Source organism: Pogoniulus pusillus, chromosome 9 (assembly GCF_015220805.1).
Source record: "Pogoniulus pusillus isolate bPogPus1 chromosome 9, bPogPus1.pri, whole genome shotgun sequence".
Classification (NCBI taxonomy): Eukaryota; Metazoa; Chordata; class Aves; order Piciformes; family Lybiidae; genus Pogoniulus; species Pogoniulus pusillus.
Window position 1 is genome coordinate 36,330,714 of NC_087272.1, and position 11,412 is coordinate 36,342,125.

The 11,412-nt window shown below is 44.0% G+C and overlaps 1 long non-coding RNA gene across 1 annotated transcript; it reads right to left on the reverse strand.

The window, feature by feature from the left end:
- Window positions 1-5,534: 5,534 nt before the first annotated feature.
- On the reverse strand, window positions 5,535-10,588 carry LOC135178511 (uncharacterized). Its single transcript, XR_010303577.1, has 3 exons — window positions 10,552-10,588; window positions 10,189-10,377; window positions 5,535-5,772 (listed from the first exon to the last, which is right to left on the reverse strand). It is a non-coding gene; the product is annotated as an uncharacterized LOC135178511 (long non-coding RNA).
- Between the last annotated feature and the right edge of the window lie 824 nt (window positions 10,589-11,412).

Here is an 11,412-nt window from a genome sequence, read left to right on the forward strand (position 1 = left end):
ATAGACACAGGATCAACAGCAATAATGATTTTACATAGTTAAATGAAATTGATTTTGCTGCTATGTATTAGGCTACTTTCTCGTGGCTAATATCAAAGGGAATAGTTAACCACAGAGACAAGCAGTGGGGCTTTAGTCACTGATTTCATTTCTCCCCCTCCTAGCATCTGGCACAGATGCCTTCAGGAGCACCAGTTGGTCAAAGCCACCCTCTTTTCATGGAATCAGTCAGGGTTGGAACAGACCACAAAGATCATCTAGTTCCAACCTCCTTGTCATGGACAGGGACACCCTACCCTAGAGCAGGCTGCCCACAGCCTCAGCCAGCCTGGCCTTAAACACCTCCAGCCATGGGGCCTCAACCACCTCCCTGGGCAACCCATTCCAGCCTCTCACCACACTCATGCTCAACAACTTCCTCCTCACCTCCAGGCTGACTCTCCCCACCTCCAGCTTTGCTCCATTCCCCCCAGTCCTGGCACTCCCTGACAGCCTGAAAAGTCCCTCCCCAGCTTTTTTGTAGCTCCCTTCAGATCCTGGAAGGCCACAAGAAGGTCACCTGGGAGCCTCCTCTGCTCCAGCCTGCACAGTCCCAACTCTTTCAGTCTGTGCTCACAGCAGAGCTGCTGCAGCCCTCTGAGCATCCTCCTGGCCCTGCTCTGGACACTCTCCAGCATCTCCACATCCCTCTTGTAATGGGGGCTCTAGAACTAGATGCAGTACTCCAGGTGGGGCCCCAGCAGAGCACAGCAGAGGGGGAGAATCCCCTCCCTGGCCCTGCTGGCCACACTTCTCCTGCTGCAACCCAGGCTCTGCTTGGCTTTCTGGACTACAAGTGCACACTGCTAGCTCCCATTGAGCTTCTTATCCACCAGCACCCCCAAGTCTCTGTCCTCAGGCCTGCTCTGCAGCCACTCACTGCCCAGCCTGGAGTTATGCTTGGCATTGCCTGTTTGTTTTGGGCTTAATTACTGAAGAAGGAAGAAGCTCCTGAAATGGGTGGATAATGAGCAAGCGACATTCTTTTTACTGACTCTCTGGGTACAGTTTGGGTGAGACTGAAAAAAAAAACAACACAAAAAAAACCCCCAAAACCCAACCAAGTGCTTTTGAAACTGCAAGCATGTGTGCAGCTTCCTCTGTTGTGATATGATAATTCATAAAATTAGAGCTGTGCTTCAATTCTCTGGTGACTTAGGGCCTGCGTGTTGAGATCTTCTCTGGCGAACAGCTTCAGGCTACAGAGAAATCATCAAAGCCATTACAAAACGAGCAGAATTCCTATTACTTTGATCAGGGAATAATAGGAGAAACCAGAAAGGGAGCTGTAACGTTTACTTGAAGTAGTGGGAAGGCAAATGTAGATAATGTGTATCACATATCTATTGATGGTGTTTTCCTCAGCTCTATCTCTTGGCGTCTTCGTTTCACGCAAGTTTGTGTTCGTCACGGGAACAGCAGGGATGAAAATAGATTTGTGTGACATGAGACTTCCTCAGATTGAAATGTTCATAGAATCATAGAATCAAGCAGGTTGGAAGAGACCTCCAAGCTCATCCAGTGCAACCTATCACCCAGCCCTATCCAGTCAACCAGACCATGGCACTAAGTGCCTCATCCAGGCTTTTCTTGAAGACCCCCAGGGACGGTGCCTCCACCACCTCCCTGGGCAGCCCATTCCAATGCCAATCACTCTCTCTGTGAAGAACTTCTTCCTAACATCCAGCCTATACCTATCCTGGCACAACTTGAGACTGTGTCCCCTTGTTCTGTTGCTGGTTGCCTGGGAGAAGAGGCCACCCCCCACCTGGCTACAATGCCCCTTCAGGTAGTTGTAGACAGTAATAAGATCACCCCTGAGCCTCCTCTTCTCCAGGCTAAACAGGCCCAGCTGGAGGGCCCAGCTGTTGTGGGTTTAAAACCTCTGACATTTCAATGGCATTTCTTACCTAAGCCTTTATATCACAGAATTGTCAGGGATGGAAGGGACCTCAAGGATCAACTCCCCTCCCATGGCCAGGGACACTTTCCGCTAGGTCAGGCTGCCCGTGTAGCTCAACAGCATAGCAGATATGTTGATTGTGTTGTGTTGATATGATATGTTGATATGCTATTATAAGAGACAAATGCTATTATAAGAGACAAAATCCATTATTGTATTTAGTGTATTTGGTGAATTGTTGGTTTCACAGGATCCCAGCTCACAGGATGTTGGGGTTGGAAGGGACCCAAGGAGATCACCCCCTGCCAGAGCAAGACAATCCCATCTAACACAGATCATAGAGGAACACAGCCAGACAGGCCTTGAAAGGCTCCAGAGAAGGAGACCTCACAACCTCTCTGGGAAGCCTATTCCAGTGCTCTGGGACCCTTACAGTCAAGCAGTTCCCCCTTGTATTGAGGTGGAACCTCCTGTGCTGCAATTTACACCCACTGCTCCTTGACCTATCATAGGGAGCAAGTGAGCAGAGCCTGTCCCCTGCTCCTGACCAGCCCTCAGATGTTTATAAACATTTATTAAATCCCCTCTCAGTCTTCTCTTCTCCAGACTAAAAAGCCTCAGGCCCCTCAGCCTCTCCTCATCAGCCATGCCCTCCTGTCCCCTAATCATCCTTGTGACCCTTCGCTGGACCCTCTCCAGCAGATCCCTGTCCCTCTTCAACTGGGGAGCACAAAACTGAATGCAATACTCAAGATGAGCTCTCACTAGGGTGAGTAGAAGTGAAGGAGAACCTCCCTTGCTCTGCTGGACACACTCTTCTTAATACACCCCAGGATCCCATTGGCCTTATTGGCCAGAAGGGCACATTGCTGCCCCATGAATGTTCTCCACCAGTGCTCCCAGGTCCCTCTCCACAGGCCTGCTCTCCAGCAGATCACCTCCCAGCCTGTACTGCTGCAGTTTATTATTCCTCCCCAGGTGCAGAACTCTGCACTTATCTCTGCTGAACCTCATCTGGTTCCTCTGTGCCCAGCTCTCAGTCTGTCCAGGTCTCACTGGATGGCCACACAGCCTTCAGCTGTATCAGCCAAGCCTCCCAGTTTGGTGTCAGCATCAAACTTGACTTGATGATTTCCAGAGGTCCCTTCCAACCCCTCCTGTTCCTTCATTCTGTGAGGTGTTCACAAACTCTTGAGGCACACTTACTTTACCCACACAGTGTCTGTCCTGTCTGATTTTGAGCTATTGGAACATTTACCCTGTAAACATTTTGGCTGGGCTGGGATACTTTTTGATCCCATTGAAGCAGTGAAGAGGAGCAGAAGTCTCTTTTGATAAAGGAGTTTGGAAGATCTGACTTTGAGAATTAAGGAACAGCTGCTTAGTAGGACTGTAGGGAAAAGCTGCCTCATCTTCATAAACATCAGAATGCAAGCAATAAACCAACATATAGATTAATAGATGTCACAGGCATGAGATGAGCAGCTAATTTCATGCCTTATGTATTAGCATAATTAGTTATGATTTATTACAGGAGTCAAGCCCTCAGCTCCATTGCTGTGCAGTAAAATAGCATTTAGAGTCTAAAAAAGTTTGCCTAAGGTACTGATGTTCAATACCCACGGCAGCAGGAGGTGGTCTCTTGGTTGGCTGTGTGATGTGGGTTGGTTTCTAACCTTAGCTTGTGGCTTCGGTGCTTGAGATAATGTGAAATCAAGTTGAAAGTGCTGAAAGTGATACAGGCATCTGAGACTGCCTGGGGGTTCATCTGGAAAGTGTTTAGGCTAAGGAAATTATAGAATCATGGGACAGTAGAGGTTGGAAGGGACCTTCAGAGATCATCCAGTCCAACACCCCTGCCAAAGCTAGATCACCGGGGAACACATCATAGAATCACAGAATCAAGCAGGTTGGAAGAGACCTCCAAGCTCATCCAGTCCAACCTAGCACCCAGCCTTATCCACTCAACTAGACCATGGCACTAAGTGCCTCATCCAGGCTTTTCTTGAACACCTCCAGGGATGGTGACTCCACCACCTCCCTGGGCAGCCCATTCCAATGCCAATCACTCTCTCTGCCAACAGCTTCCTCCTAACATCCAGCCTAGACCTCCCCTGTTTTCTGAGCCACTCAACCACCACTTCCATGGGTGACCTGGTAGTTGTGCTGACTAAATGGAGCATCAAGCAGTGGGTGTTGTCAGCCTGGCTGGGAATGACTGTTGATATCTGGGTGTAGTTCAGAAAGCTTATTGTGCTCGAACCTCAAGTCAGCCACACACTTGATCCATTAGCAAGACTCAGAAATGTCTGCAGCTCATAAAGAAGAAAGAAAAACCTTCAGAGCGCAAAGACTTGTGGGTTTGGAGGTTTTTTGTTGCTAAGTTTTCAGTCAGCTGCATTAAATCAGAACTAGCTTGATATAAGCTTTTAATTTTTTTTAGGGAAGCATATGTCATTTTTGGGTAAATTTCTAAAGGCAGTAATCCAAGAAATGCTCTCAAAACCTTGTCACAAGCTAAGTGGCATTTCCAGAAACAGCTGTGCCTGAGAATTCAGGGGTAAGATGGTAAATCTGTTGTCAGCTGTTTACTATTGAGACATTTATCCAGAAGGGTGTTTTTGCCTGATGCAGTGAAAGCAGCAAGGCTCAGAGTGAAGGTAGTGCACAGGTGATCAATGTCAGGGGCTGGAAGGGACCTCAAAAGATGATTCAGTCCAACCCCCCCTGCCAGAGCAGCATCACCTAGAGCAGATCACACAGGAACACATCCAGGTGGGTTTTAAATATCTCCAGAGAGGGAAAATCCACAACCCCCCAGGGCAGCCTGTTCCAGGGTTCTGGCACCCTCACAGGGAAACAATTCCTCCTCATGTTTCCATGAAACTTCCTTTGGCTCAGCTTCCACCCAGTGCCCCTTGTCCTGTCATTGGACATCACCCAGCAGAGCCTGGCCCCAGCCTCCTGCCACTCACCCTGCACATATTGATAACCATTGCTGAGGTCACCTCTCAGGCTCCTCTTCTCCAAGCAGCACAGCCCCAGCTCCTTCAGGCTCTCCTCATAAGAGAGACATTCCCTTCCCTTCATCATCTTCATCATCTGCATCAGGAATGGTATGGTCAGCAGGAGCAGGGAGGTCATTCTGCCCCTGTACTCTGCACTGGTTAGACCACACCTTGAGTGCTGTGTTCAGTTCTGGGCCCCCCAGTTTAGGAGGGACATTGAGATGCTTGAGCATGTCCAGAGAAGGGCGACGAGGCTGGGGAGAGGCCTTGAGCACAGCCCTACGAGGAGAGGCTGAGGGAGCTTTCTCTCTCTCTCTTTAACCCCTAACCCTGAAACTAACCATAAGTATCATAGAATCAAGCAGGTTGGAAGAGACCTCCAAGATCATCCAGTCCAACCTAGCACCCAGCCCTATCCAATCAACCAGGCCATGGCACTAAATGCCTCATCCAGGCTTTGCTTGAACAGCTCCAGGGATGGAGGTGTTCAGTTCCTCACTGAACATCCATGATAAGAGAATACTTTTCCACCACGTACTGAAGAAAATCCCAAACTGATATTTTTTTGAAAGCATACCAAGAAGTTGGATCTTTAACTTCTTTCCTCCAGCAGTACATTCTTTATTGAAAAGCATAAATTGTTTAGTTAAGAACTGAGGCAGTTGACACCACTGCTTACTGCCTAGAGACAGGCATTATATTCTGCTTTAAAATGCCCAGAAGTAGTCACAGGTGAAGAGGTCCTCTTGGAAAAGAGCTACAAATCAATACCTCGGTAACAGATCAAGTTTATGAACTATGGAAAATCTCCAGAGGCTGACCCTGAAGAGAAAAGAGAGATTCAGAATGTAAGGCTGCCCAGGGAGGTGGTGAGGTCACTGTCCCTGGAGGTGTTGAAGCAAAGCCTGGCTGAGGCACTTAGTGCCATGGTCTGGTTGATTGGCCAGGGCTGGGTGCTAGGTTGGACTGGATGATCTTGGAGGTCTCTTCCAACCTGGTTGATTCTATGATGCCACGTCCAATCCTACCTTGAACAGCCCCAGGGACGGCGACTCCACCACCTCCCCGGGCAGCCCATTCCAGTGTCCAATGACTCTCTCAGGGAAGAACTTTCTCCTCACCTCCAGCCTAAATCTCCCCTGGCACAGCCTGAGGCTGTGTCCTCTCGTTCTGGTGCTGGTCACCTGAGAGAAGAGAGCAACCTCCTCCTGGCCACAACCACCCCTCAGGTAGTTGTAGACAGCAATAAGGTCACCCCTGAGCCTCCTCTTCTCCAGGCTAACCAATCCCAGCTCCCTCAGCCTCTCCTTTCCTCAGGTGTGTTTGGAACTGGATGAAAATCATCCTCATTTCAAATGATAATTGCATGAAGGGGTTTGATTTTTTTGTAGTTCAGCTTCTAAATTCTCCAAAAGCACCCTCTTGAAAGCTGCTCTTGCTCCCTTCTGGGGATTCACAGCTAGGTAAATTGCCTTGCTTTCCAGCTTCCCACTAATATGCTGAGCAAATCTGAACCATCTGCCATCTAAACAGAGGAGTGGGGAATATGAAAAACCTTGGCAACATAATCTCTCATTTAAACAATATACACAGGGTATCGTGCATAGAAATTGAAGTGTCCTTGAGCTGGTTAGAAAGTGTGTGGGCATTATGAATATGTATAATAGATAGAGACATAAATGTGTTCTTTTCTCCCCAGTCATTTACTGACTGTGATAAGGATTAAAAACTGTTGTTTTCTTTTTAATGTGCATATTTCCTTAGTCATTTATTAATTGTGATAAGGATTAAAAACTGTTTTTCTTTTATATATATCTATTTCCTTAATCATTTACTGATTGTGATAAGGATTAAAACCTTTTTTTTCCATATATAGTTCCTTAATCATTTACTGATTGTGATAAGGATTAAAACATTTTTTTCCATATATATAGTTACTTAATCATTTACTGCTTATGATAAGGATTAAACTCTGTTTTTTTTTAATATATATATATTTCCTTAATAATTTACTGATTATGATAAGGATTAAAACCTGTTTTTTCATATATATATATATATATTTCCTTAATCATTTACTGCTTACGATAAGGATTAAAACCTGTTTTTTTTAATTACATATATATATCCTTAATCATTTGCTGATTGTGATAAGGATTAAAACCTTTTTTTTTTCATATATATATATTTCCTTAATCATTTACTGATTATAATGAGGATTAAAACCTGTTTCTTCATATATATATATGTATTTCCTTAATCATTTACTGATTGTGATAAGGATTAAAACCTGTTTCTTCATATATATATATATGTATTTCCTTAATCATTTACTGATTGTGATAAGGATTAAAACCTTTTTTATTCCATATATATAGTTCCTTAATCATTTACTGATTGTGATAAGGATTAAAACCTTTTTTTTTTTCCCATATATATATTTCCTTAATCATTTACTGATTGTGATAAGGATTAAAACCTTTTTTTTTTCCCATATATATATTTCCTTAATCATTTACTGCTTATGATTAGGATTAAAACCTGTTTTTTCTTATAGCTATCTATCTATATATATATCTATCTATGAGGTCTCTTCCAACCTTGGTGATGCTGTGATATATTTCCTTAATAATTTACTGATTATAATAAGGATTAAGCCCTGTTTTTTCTTATATATATATATTTCCTTAATCATTTACTGATTATGATGAGGATTAAAACCTGTTTCTTCATATATATATATTTCCTTAATCATTTACTGATTATGATAAGGATTAAACCCTGTTTTTTCTTCTGTCTATATATGTCCTTAATCATTTACTGATTGTGCTAAGGATTAAAACCTTTTTTTTTCATATATATATATTTCCTTAATCATTTACTGCTTATGAATAGAATTAAACTCTGTTTTTTCTTATATATATATTTCCTTAATCATTTACTGATTACGATGAGGATTAAAACCTGTTTCTTCATATATATATATATTTCCTTAATCATTTACTGATTATGATAAGGATTAAACCCTGTTTTTTCTTCTGTCTATATATGTCCTTAATCATTTACTGATTGTGCTAAGGATTAAAACCTTTTTTTTTTCATATATATATATATATATATTTCCTTAATCATTTACTGCTTATGAATAGAATTAAACTCTGTTTTTTTCTTATATATATATCCTTAATCATTTACTGATTGTGACAAGGATTAAAAACTGTTAATGTATTTCCTTAATCATTTATTGTGATAAGGATTAAACCCCTTTTTTTCTTATATGTAACTATTTCCTTAATCATTGACTGATTATGCTAAGGATTAAACTCTGATTTTACTTATATATATATATGTATTTCCTTAATCATTTACTGATTGTGATAAGGATTAAAACCTGTTTTTTTCTTAAATATAGATAAATATTTCCTTAATCATTTATCAATTGTGATAAGGATTAAAACCTGTTTTTTTCTTATATATAGATAAATATTTCCCTAATCTTTTATCAATTGTGATAAGGATTAAAACCTGTTTTTTTCTTATATATAGATAAATATTTCCCTAATCATTTATCAATTGTGGTAAGGATTAAAACCTGTTTTTTTCTCTTATATATATATATTTCCTTAATCATTTACTGCTTATGATTTAGTGCCATGGTCCAGATGACTGGCTAGGTTGGGTGCTAGGTTGGACTGGATGATCTTGGAGGTCTCTTCCAACTTGCTTGATACTATAATAGCTATGTGTTGTGAAGGCTGTGGGCAGAAGATGCTTCATCAGGCTGTTGAACTGCATAGGGGTGATCCACCACAGTCCTGTGACTGCAGGGGGTGATGTGAAGCAGCTTCAAGGACCACCACTATCAGCACAAAAGAGTGGAGAGTCTGTTCTCTTAACAGCTGAGGGTTTAATTATTCACTCAAATGATCACAACAATTATCCTGAATCATTTTCATTTTAAAGCTCAGAAATCTTCACTTTTGTGAAGCATTTGCTTTGTATTTTGCTATGGAGGTGGAATTTGATTTGCAATCAGTAATTTCATAGAGCTTAGAACAGAATGCTGTGAGGCAGCTTAATTTCTTGATGTCCCAGTAATAAAATAGATAGAACTTTTCAAGTATCTTTAGAAGAGGATAAAGATTGCTCTAAACTTCATTCCAATCATTCTGTATTACTCACCTCTTTCTGTTTATTGTGTAAGTAAAGAATTCTTCATCTTGTCTCTCAACCTTTAGAGCAAACATTTCAGACCTTCTGCCACAGTTAATTTACCTGTTAATAGCTTTGTTAAGCAGTAAAACATAGCTGTTGACAGTGGTAGATGAAAGGATGTGGAATCTCAGTGAAGAAACTCAGTGAAGATGTAAAGTGATTACCAGGAATCACAGAATCAACCAGGTTGAAAGAGACCTCCAAGATCATCCAGTTCAACCTAGCACCCAGCCCTATCCAATCAACCAGACCATGGCACTAAGTGCCTCATCCAGTCTTGTCTTGAACACCTCCAGGGATGGTGACTCCACCACCTCCCTGGGCAGCCCATTCCAATGCCAATCACTCTCACTGTGAAGAACTTCCTCCTAACATCCAGCCTGTACTTCCCTTGCAGTAAAACTTAATTTCCAAGCTATCACCCTTGTGAGTTCCAGACAATATTTCCCCTTTTGAGCAGTGGCTCAAAGGGTACATCATAAAATGCCCTTTGGTATCAATGATTCCCTCCACTAGCTTCAGTGTCTAGGGCACAAGTCTTGTGGGGAGCAGCTGAGGAACCTGGGGTTGTTCAGCCTGGAGAAATGAAGGCTGAGGGGAGACCTGCTGGCTCTTTAAAGCTTCCCAAAAGGAGGCTGGAGCCAGCTGGGAGCCTGTCTTCACCTAAGGCACAAGTGAGAGGACAAGAGGAAACAGCCTCCAGTTGTGCTAGGGAAGGGTTAGGTTGGATACTTGGAGACACTTCTGGGGCATGGCCTGTGCAGGAGCTCTATTCTTGTTCCCAGGGGGATAAGAGTCAGTCTCTCTTCCAACCAACCCGGGGCATCTGAGAACTGCAGCCATAATGGTATGAAATGAGACTGCTCAGTCCATGTGAAGATCAGTCCAGGCTGCAGCAGGAGCACACCTGGCTTGAGATAGCCATTTGTGACAGCCTCTGCCTGTCCAGCAGCTTCAGAGAGAGAAATCCTAAACCTCATCATAGTCATCTGCTGCCCTGCCCTAGCACAACCAGGAGCTCACCTTGCACTGCACAAAGCAAGTTTCAGCTCAGTTACACAAGGCAGAGCTGCAGCCACTCTGACATGAGAGAGCACCGACGAGGCTTGAGCTTCCTTCTGTGTGGCTTGTTAGAAGGTCTCAGACTTCTGCTCCATGCTCCTCCAATGCTCCTCCAAACATCTCACAGACTTCTTCTTGTCCTTGTGGCAGCTTTACAAGGGAGCAGAGAGAAGCAGCTAAACACAGAGGAGCTCAGCCAGCACCAGTGAGTGGAGTCACAGTGATGATCAAGCTCCTACCCTACCTGACCGAGGGGCCAGCAGCAGGCCCCCCGGCCTTTAGATCCCCTCCACCATTCACCCAGTGCACACCATGGGCACTCACCGGGGATGATCCGAGGAGGATCCTCTGCCCAGATGGGCAAGCTTGGGGCTACTGTGCTCCTGGAGCTGATTATAAAGGGGAGAGGGCAGGGAGGGCAAAGTAGTCACAGCTGGGGTGGGAGGAGATTCCAACAGCACTCAGGTGCTATGGGTTTGGGGGAAAGAATAGGGAAGAGCAGTGTGGGGTGGGTGGTTCTGAAAGGAGGGAGATGGAGAGGAAAGGAGGGAGACTGGGGAGAAAGAAGATTAAAAAGTGAAAACTGGACTGCAGTGATTGCTTTGCAGCCTCTTTGTCACCAACCCTTTGTGGTTTCTGCTTGGAGTAGTAACCAGACATCTTCCCTGGCTCACTATGCTGGTGGAAGAAGAAGAAATCACACCTGCCTAAGGTTAAAAATGAGGAAATAAAGAGGAAATCTAAGAAATAAAAAACAAATGGTTTATATATATATACACACAAAGCATGAGGTCTTTCAGCAAGTTCTGCATGGGCCAGTGATGTGCCCTTGTGGTCAAGAGAGCCAAAAGCAGCCTGAGATGCATCCAATGTGGCCAGCAGCTCTAGGGAGGTTCTTCTCCCCTTCTACTCTGCCCTGCTGGGAGCACACCTGGAATACTGTGTCCAGGTTTGGGCTCCTCACTTCAAGAGAGACAGAGACTTGCTAGAGAGAGTCCAGCAGAGAGCCACAAGGATGATTTGTGGACTTGAGCATCTCCCCTATGGAGTGAGTCTGAAAGCCCTGGAGCTCTTTGGTCTGGAGAAGAGAAGGCTGAGAGGGGATAGCCAGGTGGGGTTGGTCTCTTTGCCCAGGCATCCAGTGACAGAACAAAAGGACACAGTCTCAAGCTGCACCAGGGCAGG